This window comes from Mya arenaria, chromosome 14 (genome assembly GCF_026914265.1).
Source record: "Mya arenaria isolate MELC-2E11 chromosome 14, ASM2691426v1".
NCBI lineage: Eukaryota > Metazoa > Mollusca > Bivalvia > Myida > Myidae > Mya > Mya arenaria.
Window position 1 is genome coordinate 43,081,917 of NC_069135.1, and position 18,889 is coordinate 43,100,805.

Below are 18,889 nucleotides of genomic sequence, written 5' to 3' on the forward strand. Positions count from 1 at the left end.
ATACATGTTGTTATATTCCACTTTCTCCCACCTCAGATAAGTAGATCCAATAATTTGACCATGCTAGATATTCTTATCTTGCCCACGGGCGAAGATAAAATGCCCGTATGGAACTCCTTTTACCAGATTGTAATTACCTCCCTTGTTGAAGACTGTCGTCAGTAGCATCAAGGAAATCTTGTCTTATGGTAATATTTTGAACGCTAATTAATTATTTCTCGCTTCAAATGACACCATAAAACAGTTTTCACGCACCATTCAAGAAATAATGCTTTATTCTCCTTAAAACTATTTAAAAAGACCGATTTGACTATTAACATTAACTGGATCACTGCGCGTATATCCATGACAACCACGTGCTATCGCATATCCATACGCAATTATTTTTCACTAAGCAAAAGAGTTCCAGCAAAAAAATACATTTAAACTAAATTTTGTTTAACTGAGGTGGGAGAAAATGCATCTACCATAGCCGCTCGTATAAGATAGGTTCATCCCGACCCTCGCGCAGGGCGTTTTGCGGAAACTCGGTAAACCTCGTTTCCGCAAAACACCCTACGCTCGGGTCGGAATGAACCTATCTTACGCTCTCGGCCATGGAAGATACTTATAATCTTTGCGTATTTGCTGTTACATTCCTTGTGTTATTAAATGACATATTTTACTATTATTGAATTTATATCTTTGTTCAAATGCATTGTTACGGTTCTCGCTTATATATGCTGCATATATGATACGTGTTCCTTCGTGTTTTCTTCACAATATGCATGTTTGTCTGAATGCAATAAAAGTTGTTGTTGTTGTTGTTACATATAATATAAAAATAGATTCCTTTAAAATACACACAAGTTTTATCGAAAACAATGATATAATTCAATTTATGCTATTATTTAAATGTGTATTTCCGAGTCTGATTTTCAAACTTACTCAACAATGTAATTGAAAATATCTATCACGATAAATAGGAAATTACATCATTAACATTAAACAAATTACGACGTCATTTGACTTTTTACGAGTAATTTCTATGTATGTATTTTGTTTTTAATGGAAATCAAAACGCTTTGATATATAGTGTGTTTAAGGTATTCTGATACTACATTTCTGCAATGCATAAAGCGCGCGATATTGAATTGACCTTACGACAGGATTTGATTGACAGGTCCTATCAGCCAATCAGAATGTAGGGCTGATAAGCCGTGTTGCTATCCGCCATTTTGTCCGTCAAACTGACCAGAGTCCGTCATATACATGCGCTGGCAATTCCTCGCCTTTTTAAGTATTATGGTAAAAAGGTGTTGTCATGGCACTTGTAATTCGGATACAAGGTAGCCAGGCCGACTAAAGATGGCTTCCAATTCGTTCCGTATTCGAAACCAGCGAGTTATTTAGAAAAATGCAAGTGCTGTATCAGACTCTGTGGAAGACCTCATCAACAGTTGAACTTGGAAATTTTGAAAGATCGTTCAAAGGCGAAACATCTATACGTCTGTACAAAAGTATTTTTTTGAACAAAACTACTTATTTCAATCCATTCAAAATTTATTTAATACTGAAATTGTCCGTGCATGACCTAAATAAGTGTTACTATTTTTAAACTATAAACATCGTACATTTATGCTTTGGCTTGTGTTGTCAAATCGGCATTAGTGGCCATTTAATATCAGGTTCAACATGGACACGATTGATTTCATTCAAGATAGAGGTATTTTTGTTGAAACCGTTATGTAGTTTTTATAAACTGCTTTGCTTTCAAAGTAAATCAGGGAATATCGTAGAACTAAATTTTTGTCCGAACCATCGCATGCTTCCGAATCTCCTCTACTCGTATGGTTCCTATGTAAACAATGGCTTTTGTAGCTGTCATTCCGACACATTTCATAGATTTCTTATTTTCATATCAGCACTTTGTCGACGGGAAATCCAATCAAGAAAACCCTGACCCTCAAGCAGCTACTGTATTTGACCAGCTCACACCAGCTAGGCCTCCTCCAAAACTCAGATAAATATTTGAGCCACCAAAACAAAACGAGAACAGATCGGTCTGAATCGTTAAGGTATTATTTTCTGTATAAAACAATTTATTTCACTGGACATTTAAATCAATTATTATGTTCATTAGAACTTGATTCTGCCAAACATGTGCTGTAAAGACTTAGACTTATTATGAATAAAGAACAAGTCAAACATGTACATATTTTCATTGTTATTCTTATATTTTGGGCCATTTACGTAAATCTACAGTATTTAAAGTTTAAGTAATGTTTGCAAAAACAACAATGTACCTGTATTTAATAAATCTGATATTAAATATGCAACAACTGGTGTTATACTCCAGAACTGAAGCTAACATCATAGAGGTACATCCTTCCAAGAATCCATCAAAACAACATGCTGAACAACTTCAAGAACTCTCTTCAAAAGACCACACTTTCCTGAAATAAATAAAAGATGCCAAAATAAATCAGTTACATGTATTGTTCAATATTTTAATACTAGCTGTAAATGCCACTGCCTTTGATGTTTGCTTTCTACATGTATATCATAATGAAATATTGACAAGATAATAGCTAATGTTTTGTGGTTGTTGTTTTTCTCAGGACAAATAGTCCATTACTTTTGTACAGCAAAGTAAAACTAAATGTTATAAAAAGCTTTAAAATAGGTCCTACCGATTATTTGTAAAACTTCTCATCACTGGTTTTCTCTTGCGGTTGACATTTCCTGGACTGGCAAATATCATGTGTATGTGTGGGGGGGGGGGGGCGGTTTCCGGTCTTATGCTAGGTCCCCTGTGGCGGTAGGCTTGTTGAAGACAATAATAAGGGGACTTCCTTATCTCCATCAATCAGAATACTTTAATGGTGTCAACGGTAAATAGCAGGAGACCCTCCACCAGCCTTAACCGGTAAATGGGGGGAGGGTAGTGTGTGTGGGTTAGAACCAGCTGTCCGGTCAGATTAGTTGGTTAGAGTGCCGGGCGGTTCTGGTGGCTGTGAGTTCGAGCCCCACACCGGGGGCACTTTTCCTCCCAGGTCTACTTTTACAGCCAGAGTGTGTGAACATGTTCCACAATTTCTGTAAGAACAAAAATCAAAGCATGTGAATGTTTGAGCAATGCAAAAGTTACAGATTGGTATCACCCACGATTGTCACTTGTCAACTATTACATTATTATTCATAAGGGAGAGTGTTCAATCGCTTAGAACTGAAACTTTTTATGCATAACCCCAATAAACCAATTCTGCTCATACTATAGAATACAAGGTTATACTGTATAGCTGGCATGTAACTGTTATTTAATGTCACTTCCGGGTTCCCCATTCGGGCCATTTATGATTTACTCATATTGTGCGATGATTTAATCTTTGTTTCAACAATACTGTAAGAAGGGCCGGTGTTATTGAAAGTTAAACTTACCCTTGTTTGCATTTACAGTATGCGTCACACACACGCTTTTCCTTTGTATCGATATCAATATTGACAACATGGCGGCTATCCGATTTTCTCTGACTTGGATAGATTTTACCCCGTAAATGTTAGATATCGTCATTTTCTAAAGATATATCGAGCCTTCCGATGTAGCAGCCAGTTACAAATTCCTTTGACTTCTATTTTTTTCGCATTGTAATGCATTACATTTATGATAATTTGCCAGGAATATCGGAAAGCGAAACGACGAGACGCCATTACTTCCTCGTTTGTTTGACGGACATAGACGGAGTTCGCTCCCTTGATATCAGGGGGCGTGGCTTAGAAGCCGCTGTCGTAAGGTCAATTCCTTTGTGGCATTCGGCTTATCGGGACCGCATGTGAAACAGGTAGATCTTTGGGCTATTTTTAGCCGAAATAAACATGTGATCAAAAAACCCTGACTCACTAAAACACACTTTAAATCAACTCGTCCAAGAAATTTGTTACTTACTAACATTTTTCACAATGTATTCAATACAAGTGTGTATCATATGGCGACTCATTATAATATCATATACAAGTGAAAAGCAGACGCATTCTAGGAATACATGAAATATACATAGGAAAATCGGAGTGAAAATCAGACGCCGCAACAGAAAATCGAACCCAGAAAGCTGAATTTCTGGGTCATCACTGGCTTTCATTATTTAGACCACGGTATATGCCCTGCAGTACATGAAAGTATCGCGATGACCATTTAGTGAAGTGAATGATTAATATTTCGCTAGCGCGGGCTAAAAGGAAGGTTGACAGTAACACTTATCGTAACTGTTCATGAACAGTCTCAATAAAATGAGACTGACGTGCAATATGTTGTGTTCATTTATCAGTAAATTACTACACTACTTAATAAGTAGTGAATAAGCATTTGTAATCGTATTAAACCGTTTATAAAACAGTCGGGTATTTATGATGCTAGCGTACGTAAAAGAACCGTAAGACCACGTGCAAACGTTGCATATCAAAAAATAACTTCTTGACTCTGCATTGGTATCATCGACAAAAATTGTAAAATATTTCATTCCATGATCATTTCATGAGAAACATGTGGTACAGTAATTCGCATACTAGATTAAGATATTTTTAAAATACCAATTTATGGCAATGATTATCAGCAAGTTATAAAACATAAATGTGAGAAGTCTAAGATATGACACACCGTTCATCTGTAGAGTGTATCCGGATTATTTTATCTCTTATACTTCATAAAGTGTCGACATATGTTGATACCAGGCACAATATTATAACAGGTTATGGGGGGGGGGGGGGGGGGGCGAAGGGGCGGGCGACGGCTTATCCAATTCAACTTGGTCTCGAACGTAGAAAACAACACAATAGAAAACATCAGCAAGCACTGCATAAAACAAGCCACTCTTTTCTTTGGCTCTGGCTCTTTATTCATCATTATCACATTTAAATCATATCGTGTTCGTTTTTCGGGGAGGAGGGCACGATTAGCCCCAAAAAGCGCCCAGTCTAACGCCAACAATTTGACTAGCCAATGGAATATTGCTAAGTAAAATTTCACAAAGGCTCCCTTGATGTTTATTTTTTTTTTATCATTGTTATACAATGCGATCCCTTTTCAATCTCTTACATTGAAATCAAATTTTTTTTGAAGGATTTAACTTATGCGCTTGTGGGTTAAAGCTAGTTTAAAACAGCTGTAACTCAAGCATGACTAGAAAGTTTAGTCCTGGAACTTGTAAAACCAAACAATTAAATAGTATACACGTGTGTTTCTTTATCAGTCTTTTCATTTCAAAATGACATAAGCTGACAAGAACGTTTCGTACATCCGTAATCAAAACATGTTTGTTTCACCTCTGTTTGAAGGTCGTATGATTGAAACGCAGAACAACATGCGCGGTCAAGGATGTAATTTATAAATAGAAAAAACATCCGGATTGTCGTGTGTTTCAATGTTTTGTAAAGTAAAACACATCAGTTCATTAAATAAACCCGAACAATTCGCTCGAAGAAAATGAAAGGTGATACACTTGGATTGCTTTGTGTGCTGGGTATGTATATACAATTATTTTCTTATCAATAATTTTTAGAAAGAAAGAAATAATTCGAAGAAAACAAATGAATTATTTAAAAAGTTTTTTTTTTATAACCGGCTGTTTGTTTATTTGTATACTTTAACCATCGATTACTGTCGAGGTTTTACTCACAGAATTTTTCAAAGATAGGGCGAACACTTATAGTTCGAACAAACACAGCCAAACCATTATACAACTATTAATAAAGGTGTATTATAAACGTAGCGTACCAAGTAATTTTACATAATGCTATTTCCACGGGAAAATTACGTTAAATCATAAGTTTGTATCAAGTATTTGTAACAACTATACACATTGAAGTTTAAGGTGTCTGTGCGGATCTATTTAAGGCAACGCTTTAAAAAAACTTTAAATTGCACAACTTTTAATGAAAAGCTCTGGTTATCTAAGAAAATAGAATTATTTATGTTATTTTGCAGATTTATTTCGACAAGGTGCGCATCACATTAACAATCAAAATTTGTATAGTAAATATATCAAACACACACACACGCACGCACGCACGCGCGCGCGCGCGCGTGTGTCTGTCTGTCTGTGGGTGGGTGTGGGTGGTTTGTGCGTGCGTGCGTGCGTGCGTGCGTGCGTGCGTGTGTGTCAATTAAAAACTATTCATCATGTATATTCTTACGCACAATTCTTTGATGTTTTCTGATTCGACACTTAAAAAGATAAGTAAATTTTACTCCTCGTGCAATCTAACTGTCATATGAGAAGTTAAATGAGCAGATGAAATAATTTACAATTCAAAACGAAAAAGCAAATGTATAATAATGTTCTCCACATGATCAGAATAGTTTGCGATGTGATTCTTATTCTTAAAAACTATAAACTCCATGAACGATGGAAAGAACTTACATGTTTATTATTATGCGTAGAGGTGGAATTAATCAGCTTAAGTAATAGTTTGATAACATGAATTCAAATATATGCGGAAGGAGCGAGTGAACGAGCCCTTCTTAATCATTAAGATTTTAATTAGGTCATCTTACTGACTTAGAATACAACCTTATTGGCTGACATTAGTCAACAAATAATCTGACGCAGGGATTGTGAATCGGATTATTGGCAGTGGGTAGATCTTTAAACACCAGGGAAAGTTGAAATTCTTAATGATTAAGCCTAGTACTTGATTGCCTATCTGCAATTTCATTGGCGGTAAATTTAGGTTGTATTTGAAATTAAGAAAATGTTAGAGATTGTTATTATGTATTTACAAAATGAATAGTTTGATACGACGCATAATTTTGTGTAAGAACATACATATATAACAATCTTAAAGTTTCTACTGGTTTAGTTTATATTGTGTTAACTACTCCATGATTGGGTTAGCCACTGTTTATATCTACCGCTTCACCTGATTGAGATCAAAAACAGCTGGCTGCTGATTTATTGAAATAAATGTATCGGAATATTTAAGAATAACTGCCTGCTCGTTAGACAACATATACTGTTGACCCCTAAAACGTGTTTGATGATTATTGTAAACACATAGAATAATGAATAACAAGAAATAGAAAGAAAAATATAACTCTTAACTTACTTAAAGAATATGATTAAACAAGTTCTGGGCTGCTTTCATGAACTATCTTGGACAATAAACAAACATGCAGCAGTCACGCGCACGCGCACACGCACACGCACACGCAACGCACACACATTGACGATTTATAAAAAACACAAAGTTATCACAAAAAGGTCCCGTCAAACTCTTATGTTCATTGTGGTAATCACTGTAGGTCCTATTCTGTATGATCATATTTACAATTTCCAGTTGTAGCGCTTATTACCCATGGATCTGTTGTCAGCGGGGACAGCAAAGCTCTTTCCCTGTTTCATCGAATGAAGAGAGGTTGGTACAACTGTTACTGAATTTGTTGTAAAAGCAAACTGTGGACAAGTTGCAAAAAGGCAGCACATATATTGCAGCTTTAACCGGTGCTATGGGCAAAGGCATTGTTATGGTTATTATGACACTAAGAACAATCAACGTGATCCTTTATCATTTGTTAAATTATTCTTCTGAAGCAATGTTTTATAATATATAATATTATCAACTTGCTGAAAACTGGCTAAATTTAGCACTTATATGACTTCATGTAGCTGTGCATCTGATAAAATTTTCATTTAACTGTTGTTTCTCATTTAAATGTTTGATGAACAGTTTATCCTTTTCTGTGAATCAAACTCGGTTGTTTTGTAATAAGTCAACTGTTACACACAATATGACCTATATTTATTTTAATGCATAACCACAAAGCAAAAAATCAGCTTTATAAGCTTTGTTGATGACAAAAACGTTCTTAGCCAAGCGAAGTACGACCTCGGTATAGCGCTAAGCTTGACATTACTACTAACAAAATAATTGCTTACATTTTAACAGCACTCTTAACGAAATGTTTCTCAATTACATGTTCTCCTCTCTAATGGGTCACACTTCAGCGATGTTCTCTCCGATGGCGACTCGACTCAAGTGTTTTCAATACAGTCATACAATGAATTATTATTTTTTCCAGGTGTCTACGGGCGTTGCAATGGACGTTGTGGGAGTTTCAACAATTACTGGTGTGCGAATAGTGGTCAGTGTGTTTGTCATAGATTTAGAAATAGATGTGGACCTTACCTTGTTTAACATGAAATACAACGACCAGGACAAACATATCCTTCCTATGTTTATTTGTATTTGAATTGGTGATTTTCGAATGAAGCTTATAAGGGACATACATGTATTATTTGAACATCCATAACGCGATTTCATAATAGCCATTTTCTATATAACTGGTTCTTCTATTTAAGTCTTTTTCTTGTTCATGACGACACTTCCTGTAATCTTGTGTATACAACTTGATAAAGGCCAAAATGGCCGAAACGTTGTTAGAATAATTAGTTTATGTTTAAGTTTGACTTCTCTTGTAACTATCGATATACAAAATTAATGAACATGTATAGAGATTGTTCTATATTGCATTTACTAAAATTTTAGGATATAAAGAATTATTGCAATCTAGGATATTCTATAAGGCTATCGACTAAATAGCAATGATGTAGAAGTTCTACAAAATGAATAAAGATATCAAATTTATATTTTAAATTGTTATCTTTTATAAAAACAATATGCATGTTAAATGATAATGTAAACAGTAAAATATCAGATTGTTGGTACATGTTTGCTATGTTACTGAGTGAAGCATTTATTTTTGAATGGAATGCAAAACCTTTTTACATGTCGCCATTTTAATGTTATGACAATTGTTAGCTACGATGCAACGCTTTAAAAAGCATAAATGTATTTTAAACATTGGTTCATGCACATGTAGTATTTCTGAAGGAATTGAAGTTCTTACGTTTTCAAACCATAATAAGGACACCCTCAATGTCCAATACACTACTGGAATCGCTTTCCTCGACCTGTCTGGTATGGCTTCCTTTGTGGGCCGACAGGTCAAATTGCTAAACAAATACAAACCTGTCGGGAATGGCTTTCCTTGTGGGTCACTAGGGCTGATTGCTACATAAAGCCGTCCTGTTGTGTATAGCTTCCCTCTTCATTCGACCGGTCAGTTCAATCTAAATTATGCTAATTTTCGGAGTAGCTGTCATTGAAGAGCGACATGTTTGATTGTTTTACAAAGGACAACCTGTCGGGTATTTCGACAGGTCCAATTGCTCTACATATGCCATTTTTGTCATGTTCTTGCGGATTGGCTGTCCTTATGTGTCAAGATGTTGGAGTGCTACACAAATGCCAGCCTGTTGGATATTACTGTCCTTGCTGGGCGACCAGAAGGTTCATTCCGCGCAAACTTTGTTTTGTATAGCTGTCTTTATTGGTCGATAGTTCACCTTATACACTAGACCACTCTCACCAAGGTGAGGCTCGAACCCACAAGGTCCTAGGTGATAGACGGACACCTTATACACTAGTCCACTCTCACCCAGGTGAGGCTCGAACCCACAATTTCTTATGTGATGTGCTGATACCTTTCACACAAGACCACCCTCATCCTGGTGAGGCTCGAACCCACAAGGTCTTAGGTGATAGGCGGACACTAGACCACTCTCACCCAGGTGAGGCTCGAACCCACAATTTCTTATGTGATGTGCTGATACCTTTCACACAAGACCACCCTCACCCTGGTGAGGCTCGAACCCACAAGGTCTTAGGTGATAGACGGACACCTTAAACACCATATCACTCTCACCCTGGTGAGGCTCGAACCCACAATATCTTATGTGATGTGCTGATACCTTTCACACAAGACCACCCTCATCCTGGTGAGGCTCGAACCCACAAGGTCTTAGGTGATAGGCGGACACCTTAAACTCTAGAACACTCTCACCCAGGTGAGGCTCGAACCCACAATTTCTTATGTGATGTGCTGATACCTTTCACACAAGACCACCCACACCCCGGTGAGGCTCGAACCCACAAGGTCTTAGGTGATAGACGGACACCTTAAACACCATATCACTCTCACCCTGGTGAGGCTCGAACCCACAATTTCGTATGTGATGTGCTGATACCTTTCACACAAGACCACCCTCATCCTGGTGAGGCTCGAACCCACAAGGTCTTAGGTGATAGGCGGACACCTTAAACTCTAGAACACTCTCACCCAGGTGAGGCTCGAACCCACAATTTCTTATGTGATGTGCTGATACCTTTCACACAAGACCACCCTCACCCTGGTGAGGCTCAAACCCACAAGGTCTTAGGTGATAGGCGGACACTTTTTACACTAGACCACTCTCACCCAGGTGAGGCTCGAACCCACAAGGTCTTAGGTGATAGGCGGACACTTTTTACACTAGACCACTCTCACCCTGGTAAGGGTCGAACCCACAAGATCTTAGGTGATAGGCGGACACTTTTTACACAAGATCACTCACAATCAGGTGAGGCTCGAACCCACAAGGTCTTAGGTGATGTGCGGACACCTTATACACTGGACCACTTTCACCCTGGTGAGGCTTAGACCCACAAGGTCTTAGTTGATGGTTCGAACACGTTGGCACTAGACCACTCTCACCCAGGTGAGGCTCGATCCCACAGGTTCGTATGTAAAAGGCAGACAACCTTTACACTTGACCACTCTCACCCTGGTTAGGTTCGATCCCACAAGGTTTTAGGGGATAGGCGGATACTTTACACTAGACCACTACTTATCCTGGTGAGGTTCCGACCCACAAGGTATTAGGTGATAGACAGACACCTACCTTTTACACCAGACCACTCTTACCCTGGTGAAGTTGGAACCTACAACGTGTAAGGTGATGGGCGGACACCTTTTACGCAAGACCACTATCACCCTATTGAGGCTGAAACCTACAATGTATGAGGTGATGGGCAAACACCTTTTGTACCAGACTACTCACACCCTGCTGAGGCTCGAACTAACAACGACTAAGGTATTGGGCGGACACCTTTTACAATGGATCACTCTCATCTGATGAGGCTTGAACCACAACGTCTAAGGCGATGGGCAGACACATTTTCCACTAGGCCCCACTCACCCTCTTATAACGCTCAATCCCACATAGTTTTGGACGCGACATATGTATGTTTAAAATTGCCAAATGAAACAAACACCAAACAAAAACTTCAGATGACATATCAGTAACAAAGAGCCTCAGAAACAGACGTTATTTAACCGTTTTATATTGTTGTATTCGCGAAGTTAGTACATTGAACTTATAATCAGCGCACATTAGCCGCTGGAGCCGAGGATACAAGAGCCATGGTGGTTGCACACGCAAGGATCTACACACAAGTAGCCGCAATTTTGAGGACACGCTGAAATATATATAGATAAAAAGAAATGAATTTACATTTATTGCGAAGCCCGACTGTCGATTGAATTGTTAAGTAAAGCAAAAAGAAAATAATAATATTTGTTTATGTTTTATTTTTCGCAAACGTCACTACTCTTTTAAGGTCGCATGCGCAAACCGCAAAATATCCGCCTTAAAATAACACGAATGAATCGATGAATATTTGGCGGTTGTTTGTATCCGAGAGTGTTTTTTAATGATTGTATCAGAAACCTATCTGGCGATCCCATAAGAGGAGACATTAGCGTTAACACTTATCATGGAGTTAAACTGTTCTCGATGAGGACATATTCATTACTGTCCAGTGAAAATCAGAGTGAATCGAGAAAGTATTTACATGTACATTCAATTTTTTCAATCACAGAAAAGATGCGCTATTGAATAGAGTGTTTGTTTATTATAGTGTCACCTCTTTTAGTGAAAGGCCAGCCCGTTGGGCTTATGAGACACCTACATACCTGAACAGCTTTACCCTATTTCCTTTCCCGTATTCCAAGCGCCTGACAGAAAGGCAATCGGTCCCCCTTGATTTAACTAGCTGCTGGGTCGGCAACAGGCCATGACAGAACAAGCCCCGTGTGAGACTCGAACCTTGGACCTCCCGCTCCGTAGGCGAACGCCTTAACCACTAGGCCAAGGAGACGGTTATATTTATAAACAAAAGCTCGCCGACGCGGCGCCGACACTCGTCTGTTGTTAAAAATGCTATGTTCATCAAATTCGTGTTTTGCGTTTCGCTACACGTTTACTCATTGTCTCATGAAAATGAGTGCCAAGTTTCATATGCTAATACATTGGACGGTTTATTGTTATGGACAAGGTTACAGTTTGCTTTGCACCATGACGCCGCTGACGTCGAAGACTTCTGCGAAGAACGGGACAAATATTTGTGAAGTATTTATCAGGAATAAGAAACGGTTAAAGGAGCAGCGAGTATTGTTTGGTCAAGATATTCAATCGATGGTAAAATCCCCCCTCCTCACCATGAGGACGTTTTATGTTTTAAATGATGTTCATTTAACTGCAATATTTAATCCGTCTTCATCATGAAGTAAAGGATCTATCATAGCTTTCAAATCTTAGTCAGTCATAAACTTTATGATCATGTAGTTTGTCCTTGTTTTACCTGGAGCTTCAAGTTTTAACATTCATGATGGCAGAGAATGAACTATTCTATTTTCAATCTTTTAAAAGTCTGATAAATGGCAACCTTGTTTCATATTCGCATGCAACATTTTCTATTATCATAGTTAAGTTATTATGAGAAATAACAAGTCAAAACAAGCATGATCCCATCCTTTGTCGCAACGTTTAGTATAACTTGCTTATTATGATTTTATCAACACTTCTCAAAGCCGTTCATTGTATGAAATTATGTAATTCCTTTCTTTTCGTTATTTTGTTTTCGTTATTTCTTTCACTGTGGTTGGTTTGAAAACCGCTGAAATGTACACTTGGTAAAAAAGTATAAGCCAAACATCTTAAGAAACTAAAGCTACTAACCGCAAATGCACACCACTAACACGAATATGGGCTTCATAACAGCTTTGATATCGTCACACATTAACTTATTACAATTGCGCCCTTTATATACACACTATGATTGTTTTTTATGTCAATTTTGATCTGTATTCGCATGCATCATTCCCATTTATCATATTTCACCTATTATGAGATTGTTTTAGACGAAAAACAGATACATCTCCAACTGATACTAAACATATTGTTTTCAATAACATTAAATTATCATAAGCTGTTATCCTCTTCCCGTTTCTCTTTGTTGTCTTTGTTGTTGTTTTTAAATCATAGTATGTTTATCTTTAAAAAAGCATTTTAAAGATTTAACAGTTTGTTTCTTTGAAACCCCAGGCCATTTGAATTGTAATAAAAAACAATGTTGAGAGTTTCAAATGGAAAATCAACAAAATAAAATACAAATATTGCTAATAAGTTAAACGATTGAAACATGACCAAACCCAAGATTGTTTTCTTTCTTTTTCTTAAAAACATATTTATATAAATGGTTACATTTCACTTGTTTTGGAAAGGACCGTGACCCAGCGATCTTATTTGTCTTAACAAGCGCTTCCATTTATAAAGTATAACATGATGAACGAGCATCAATTAAATAACGTTTAAGTAAATCATATATCATCATAAAACGTCAACCAAATCCGTTATCAGCAAGATAATTTTAAGATGATTAAGTTTATACCGTTTTCATGTTGCAAGGCGGAAACAAAACATTTTGTAAACAGGATTCTATACATTATACAATTGTTCATATATAATATAATTAATATGTTTTAAATTATTTAAAATGGACAAGGCAAAAGCTTTAACTAGCGTGAATGTATATACACCAAAGTATCTCTTAAACGTCGTATCTGTTGCTCAAAACTACGTTGGCCACACATTATAGGCATTTAATCCGGTATCAAAGGCTTGAGAGTCACATGAAATGTTCAATCCAATAAGTTCAGTTAAAACAACAGCAAATGTGGTTTACTTCATATCGGCAAATATGAGATTACATTATAAATGTAGATCATAATGCTTGCAGACTGAAGTCCGTTTAAAAGTCCCTTTATCAAATCCAAATGCATGCTTTTTCCCGAAACTACTTATCAGAAATAAAACAAAGACACATTCACGAAAAAACCCACTGCGTAATTACGGTTTGGTTTTCTATAAGCATATGCTTATAAACCCCTGTGTTGTGCAGCTATCAATCCACTCGCCGACCCTGAACATAGTCGTTTTCGTCTCCCGCTAAATGATGATACTGAAAATCAACATAATTGCCAAGCTCGTCTCCTTTCGCATCCAATTTTTCATCCCCTTTTTCCGATATCTTGAGTAAAACGTCTTAAATTGAACATTTTATAATGCAAATTTGGGCTAGGATAATTTCTTTTGAGAACTGGATTGGTTTGACAATGCTCATCTAACTAAAATTGACGGCGGTGTTTGTTTTGTTGATTTGATCATGTTAGAAAAATATATTTTAAAAAGTATTTTGCTTTGTTTTGATTTACAATGCTATAGAATAAGGGCACCTGCTTATGAGATTATATATACAACTTTCTTTACAAAACCTAGCCGCATTTGTTCATTTTCCACATCAAAAGTTATTGAAAGAATTCAGACCTACAAATTCATCATCACTGGACATGAACAAATGAAACCTTCAACTTTCATATCCTGACAAAAACCACATGGAAGTATTATTCTGTGAGAATGCACCAAACACAACTGTAAAACATGGAAATTGCTGTGGGTGTCCATAAAAACATTCTGAAACATACATCTACTGTTTTTACGACACAAAAAACAGACGCACTTCTTTAAAGGATAGCTCTTTAAATTGCTTTTACTGCCGAAGGCCTTTCTTCTTAAATAAATTATGTTCTGGTACTTGTTGTTCAAGGGAAGGTGGCTTTTTTCAACACCGCTACACGTTTGAGAGTCATAGCAGTGCATTGATTTTATCCTATGGCAAACATCATAATAAATAAGATATATTTATAATATAACTATAATATAGTCTGGCGCATTTCCTCAGCTACTTCAAGAGATGAAAATAGTTGTTTTTCCAAGGCAAATGTGTATTTCACTCTCGCCAAATATCTAGTACTTTTTATTACGGTTCACAATTCAAAAATATAAGGAGAAATGATAGTGGTCGTGAAATTTATAAAAGGTCATACATTTTTGCAATAAATTATTATAGAACATTTTACCAAAACAGGTCAAATGTATCACCACAAGGGCAGAATGTTTAAAATAAAACACAGTAAAACTGCCGCGCCGTAGGTAGTTTGAAGTTTAAATGTTTATTATTTTGGTTTTGACATTATATCCGATAGTTTCTAGTATCCTCACTTGTTAAATTCATTGCCTTAAATCACCTTGTGTACCGATGAGTACGTATTTCGTGGTTAAAAAGAATATGTAAACAGAATCTCAGAAGGTTTTTCGGACATTTTTTCAGCCGGATAATATCGATTTCCCAAAAGATAAGTAAAGCATACAAAGCCACATCCTTAACAAAATATTTGCTGTATCTAAAGCGAAAATGTTTTTGAAATATGCAACTTTTTACTTTGCCCTTCTTAGTCGTTTTAGTGCGTAATTAATTTGTGTGTACACATACCTAACCATTATGCGGCCACCTAGTGCTTGGTTTTGTATTTTTTGGGGAAAAAAGTGACAATTGAACAAAATTCATGTCCCGCTCAAAGATTTCCGAAATATATATCAACATTCTGTTAACTGACGTCAAGTTCACGTTGTATGCACCGTGTTTATTACACGAAACGAGTGTCAAGTAGTGCTAGTGTCAATGCCTTTCAACTTGTTCCCGATGTTTTGGGAAGAGACTATTAACGTGTCCCCTCTGCAAAGATTTATTTTCCGTAAACAACTGTCTGACGACGTAACGTCATAAGGAGCGTACAACAGTAACCCCCATCGATAAAAACTACTATGGCTGAATAAAAATAAGATCGTTATCGTATCGAAGTCAATAAGACATTGCAGCTTTTTCAAAATAAACATATATACAAACAATGTGAGTAAAGAAAAACATTAATACTTCACGGATTTTTTTTCTTTTCCGAATTAGATTTTTTTTTTAAATCTTCATTTTTTATAGAAACTTTAAGTCCTAGTACGTCTTATTGTTAAATAAAAACGGAATAAAATGCTTATATAACTATGATATGTCTCCGATAATGTCTTGTAAAACCCCGATGTTAACATGCTTTATTATAAAGATGTCCAACGTTAACACTAACTTGTACATTAAGTTAGCATATGCTAATGAGGGATAATAGCTCTAAGTAAATAGAACAAGGCAGGTGTCTGTTTCGTCCTACAAAAAGCCTCTGTGCCTTTTTACAAATAACAGATACATATTCATTCATTTCTTGTTCATATTTTGAATTTATACCGTGGAAGCCAAAAAGAACCAAACGACGAAAAGCGAAAGTCTAGGCCATATTCACGGGAGTTATTCATCTGGTATATCCGTATTCATACATTATCTTAATGTACTTTATTGCCGCTTTGGAAGCCTTGACTCGGACGAAAATGAGCGGAAAACCAGTTAAAAGGTCCATCAATTGCTCATCCGGTTCAAGGTGACTGAATGTAAGGAAAATGTTTTTACTAACATGTACACACTCTTATCCATAAATCGTATCTAGACGAGCTCGTTTTTTACAAAACATTATCTTGTGTAAAACTATTTGTTCTGTAACACTTTCACGTTCTTAGCATTTGGACGAACAAATTATTGCAATCATGCAAAGCAGTCCTACAATTTTCAGCTGGTCTCGATACATGTGACTAAACTGCCATATTACACAACGTCCATATTCACAATGAAATATTTACACCTCAACTTCCGTTCCTTAAATAAACTGCCTCTCGGCAATTGCCTTCATCAATCGATGAACGCAATATCTTCGGATATGTTCGGATCGTCATTCATTGCATAACAATATACATGAAAGCTATTGATCTTGTTATTGGTTGTATTGTGTCTGAAGGTCCCGTAAAATATAGATCAACATTTTTAAAAGTGTAAGTTTATTATATTTTAAATATATTGGTACCAGAAGTGTTTTAATTTTACGTTTTAAAGTGATTTCAAGTGGTTGATCTTTCCCGCGTTATTGTGACGCCATTTGAAAAAAAAATGTGTCCGGTTAAAGTCGGCTCGTTCTATTTACAGAATGGATAAGAACGGATTACTGAAAGGTTTTCTTAAATGAAATGAAGTATTTTTTTAACAATTCTTGAATGAAATAATGAACTATTTGTGTAAATATAAGGAATGAATTGCGGGGTTGATGTCATTATCGAGGATATGAACGCAATTGGGTTGGTCAAAGTACGCGTGGAGTCCTTCGGACTCCACACGCATTGACCAACCCAATTGCGTTCATACCCCGATAATGACATCAACCCCGCAATTCATTCCTTAATTGACCTAAACGTTTGCAGTTTCATATCGTTTACCTGTGATTTTTTTTTGTAATCGATAATATCATGATTATTGATAGACTTATTTATAATAGACCTCCAGCTGTCATGACTCGGGATAATTGCGTCCATCTGAAAGTAGCGTTACACATGTATTAGTGTATATTTTTGTGTATTTTCATTACGGCATAATTGTCCGAAAAATATTTATTTCCTTTTTTACATATAGGTTTCTAATGAGTATATTACAGCACAACTTATAGCAATCACTGTTCTTGTAAACACTGGCATATTTTGCATATGTTCCACACATATTCTTTAAGCTCGTTCAAGTGCCAATATATGATGATCTTGTAGGTCACTCCATATCTCGCATCCATAGAGGGCCTTCGGAATAACATGGCTAAGGTATAGTGTGTTTTATAGCAAGCAAATACATGGACTTGTCATTTAAGCCATCATCATTTAAGCTAAAATACATGCGACGTAATCTTTTACAGCATGAGTCGACCGATTCACTTATTTCGTGATTTTTATTGTTAAGTACTCCATTGCAGTGTCGAAACATGCGGAGCCCAAGGTGTTAGTAGCTAACGGATTCCGTTACTTCTGCGTTACAAATTAACCACTGCCTTTCGCACATTCTATAGTCGCTCTGTTTTCATTATATCCGATAACGGTGCATTTATTTTGATTGTATTCATACCGATCCATTTTCGAGTTTCCAGAACAGACATTCATCATCGATTGAAGGTGTTTCGGCGTTAGCGAGAGCAACATCATATCGTCCGCTACTGTAGGACAAGCAAAAGAAGTGTCGTGTATTTTAATGCCGCTGCAATGGTAATCCAGCTTTTCTATTTATCTATTGATGTAGATGATATAAATAAATGAACCTAAACATTGAACCTAAAATAATTAAGTTTTTCATGGAAATAGTTCATGAAAATAACAGTGTTAGTTTAATTATTTTATTTATTTTTTTATTTCTTCTTAGTTAAGATGTAGAAATTAGAATATAAAGCAATAAAGTTTTTTTGGTAATAAGAATACAATGAAAAATACAGTCCTTACGAAAGTAATTTGAAAGTATTTACAGAATATTGATATACCACTTATTCAGTACAAAATACGTAAATTTTTTATTCATGACATGTTCGACGGAAATAAAATTTGACATCCCAGACACAGAATTGACATTATTGCATTTGCTTCCATGAATGAGTTCGTCCGAGTGCTTTCATAAACACATTTATTAACACTAACGACTAGAATTTCCAGTCGTAATCTGTTCAAACTATTACAGAACAGCAATTCCTGAGCAGTTCCTGTAACGCATCAATATTATTGTTATCTCAGATGCTGAAGCAATGAGACAAGTTATGTACGGTGAGGAATTAGTTGTAGCGAAGATATATTGCAATAAAGGCCGCTTGCCTATAATACATGTTGCATATCAATGAATTATAACAAAACACAGTTGTTTTATAATATGTATTAAAATGAAGTCTTGACTTCTCAAAATCGAA

General features: G+C 36.3%; 3 long non-coding RNA genes across 3 annotated transcripts; 2 read left to right on the forward strand and 1 right to left on the reverse strand.

Moving 5' to 3' along the window:
* Positions 1-1,168: 1,168 nt before the first annotated feature.
* Positions 1,169-2,457, forward strand: LOC128218457 (uncharacterized). The gene is made up of 3 exons (XR_008258380.1): positions 1,169-1,499; positions 1,905-2,057; positions 2,339-2,457. It is a non-coding gene; the product is annotated as an uncharacterized LOC128218457 (long non-coding RNA).
* On the reverse strand, positions 2,301-3,687 carry LOC128218455 (uncharacterized). The gene is made up of 3 exons (XR_008258379.1): positions 3,421-3,687; positions 2,673-3,078; positions 2,301-2,435 (listed from the first exon to the last, which is right to left on the reverse strand). It is a non-coding gene; the product is annotated as an uncharacterized LOC128218455 (long non-coding RNA).
* Positions 3,688-5,308: 1,621 nt separating this feature from the next.
* LOC128216867 (uncharacterized) lies at positions 5,309-8,619 on the forward strand. The gene is made up of 3 exons (XR_008258150.1): positions 5,309-5,495; positions 7,312-7,389; positions 8,054-8,619. It is a non-coding gene; the product is annotated as an uncharacterized LOC128216867 (long non-coding RNA).
* The last annotated feature ends 10,270 nt before the right edge of the window (positions 8,620-18,889 follow it).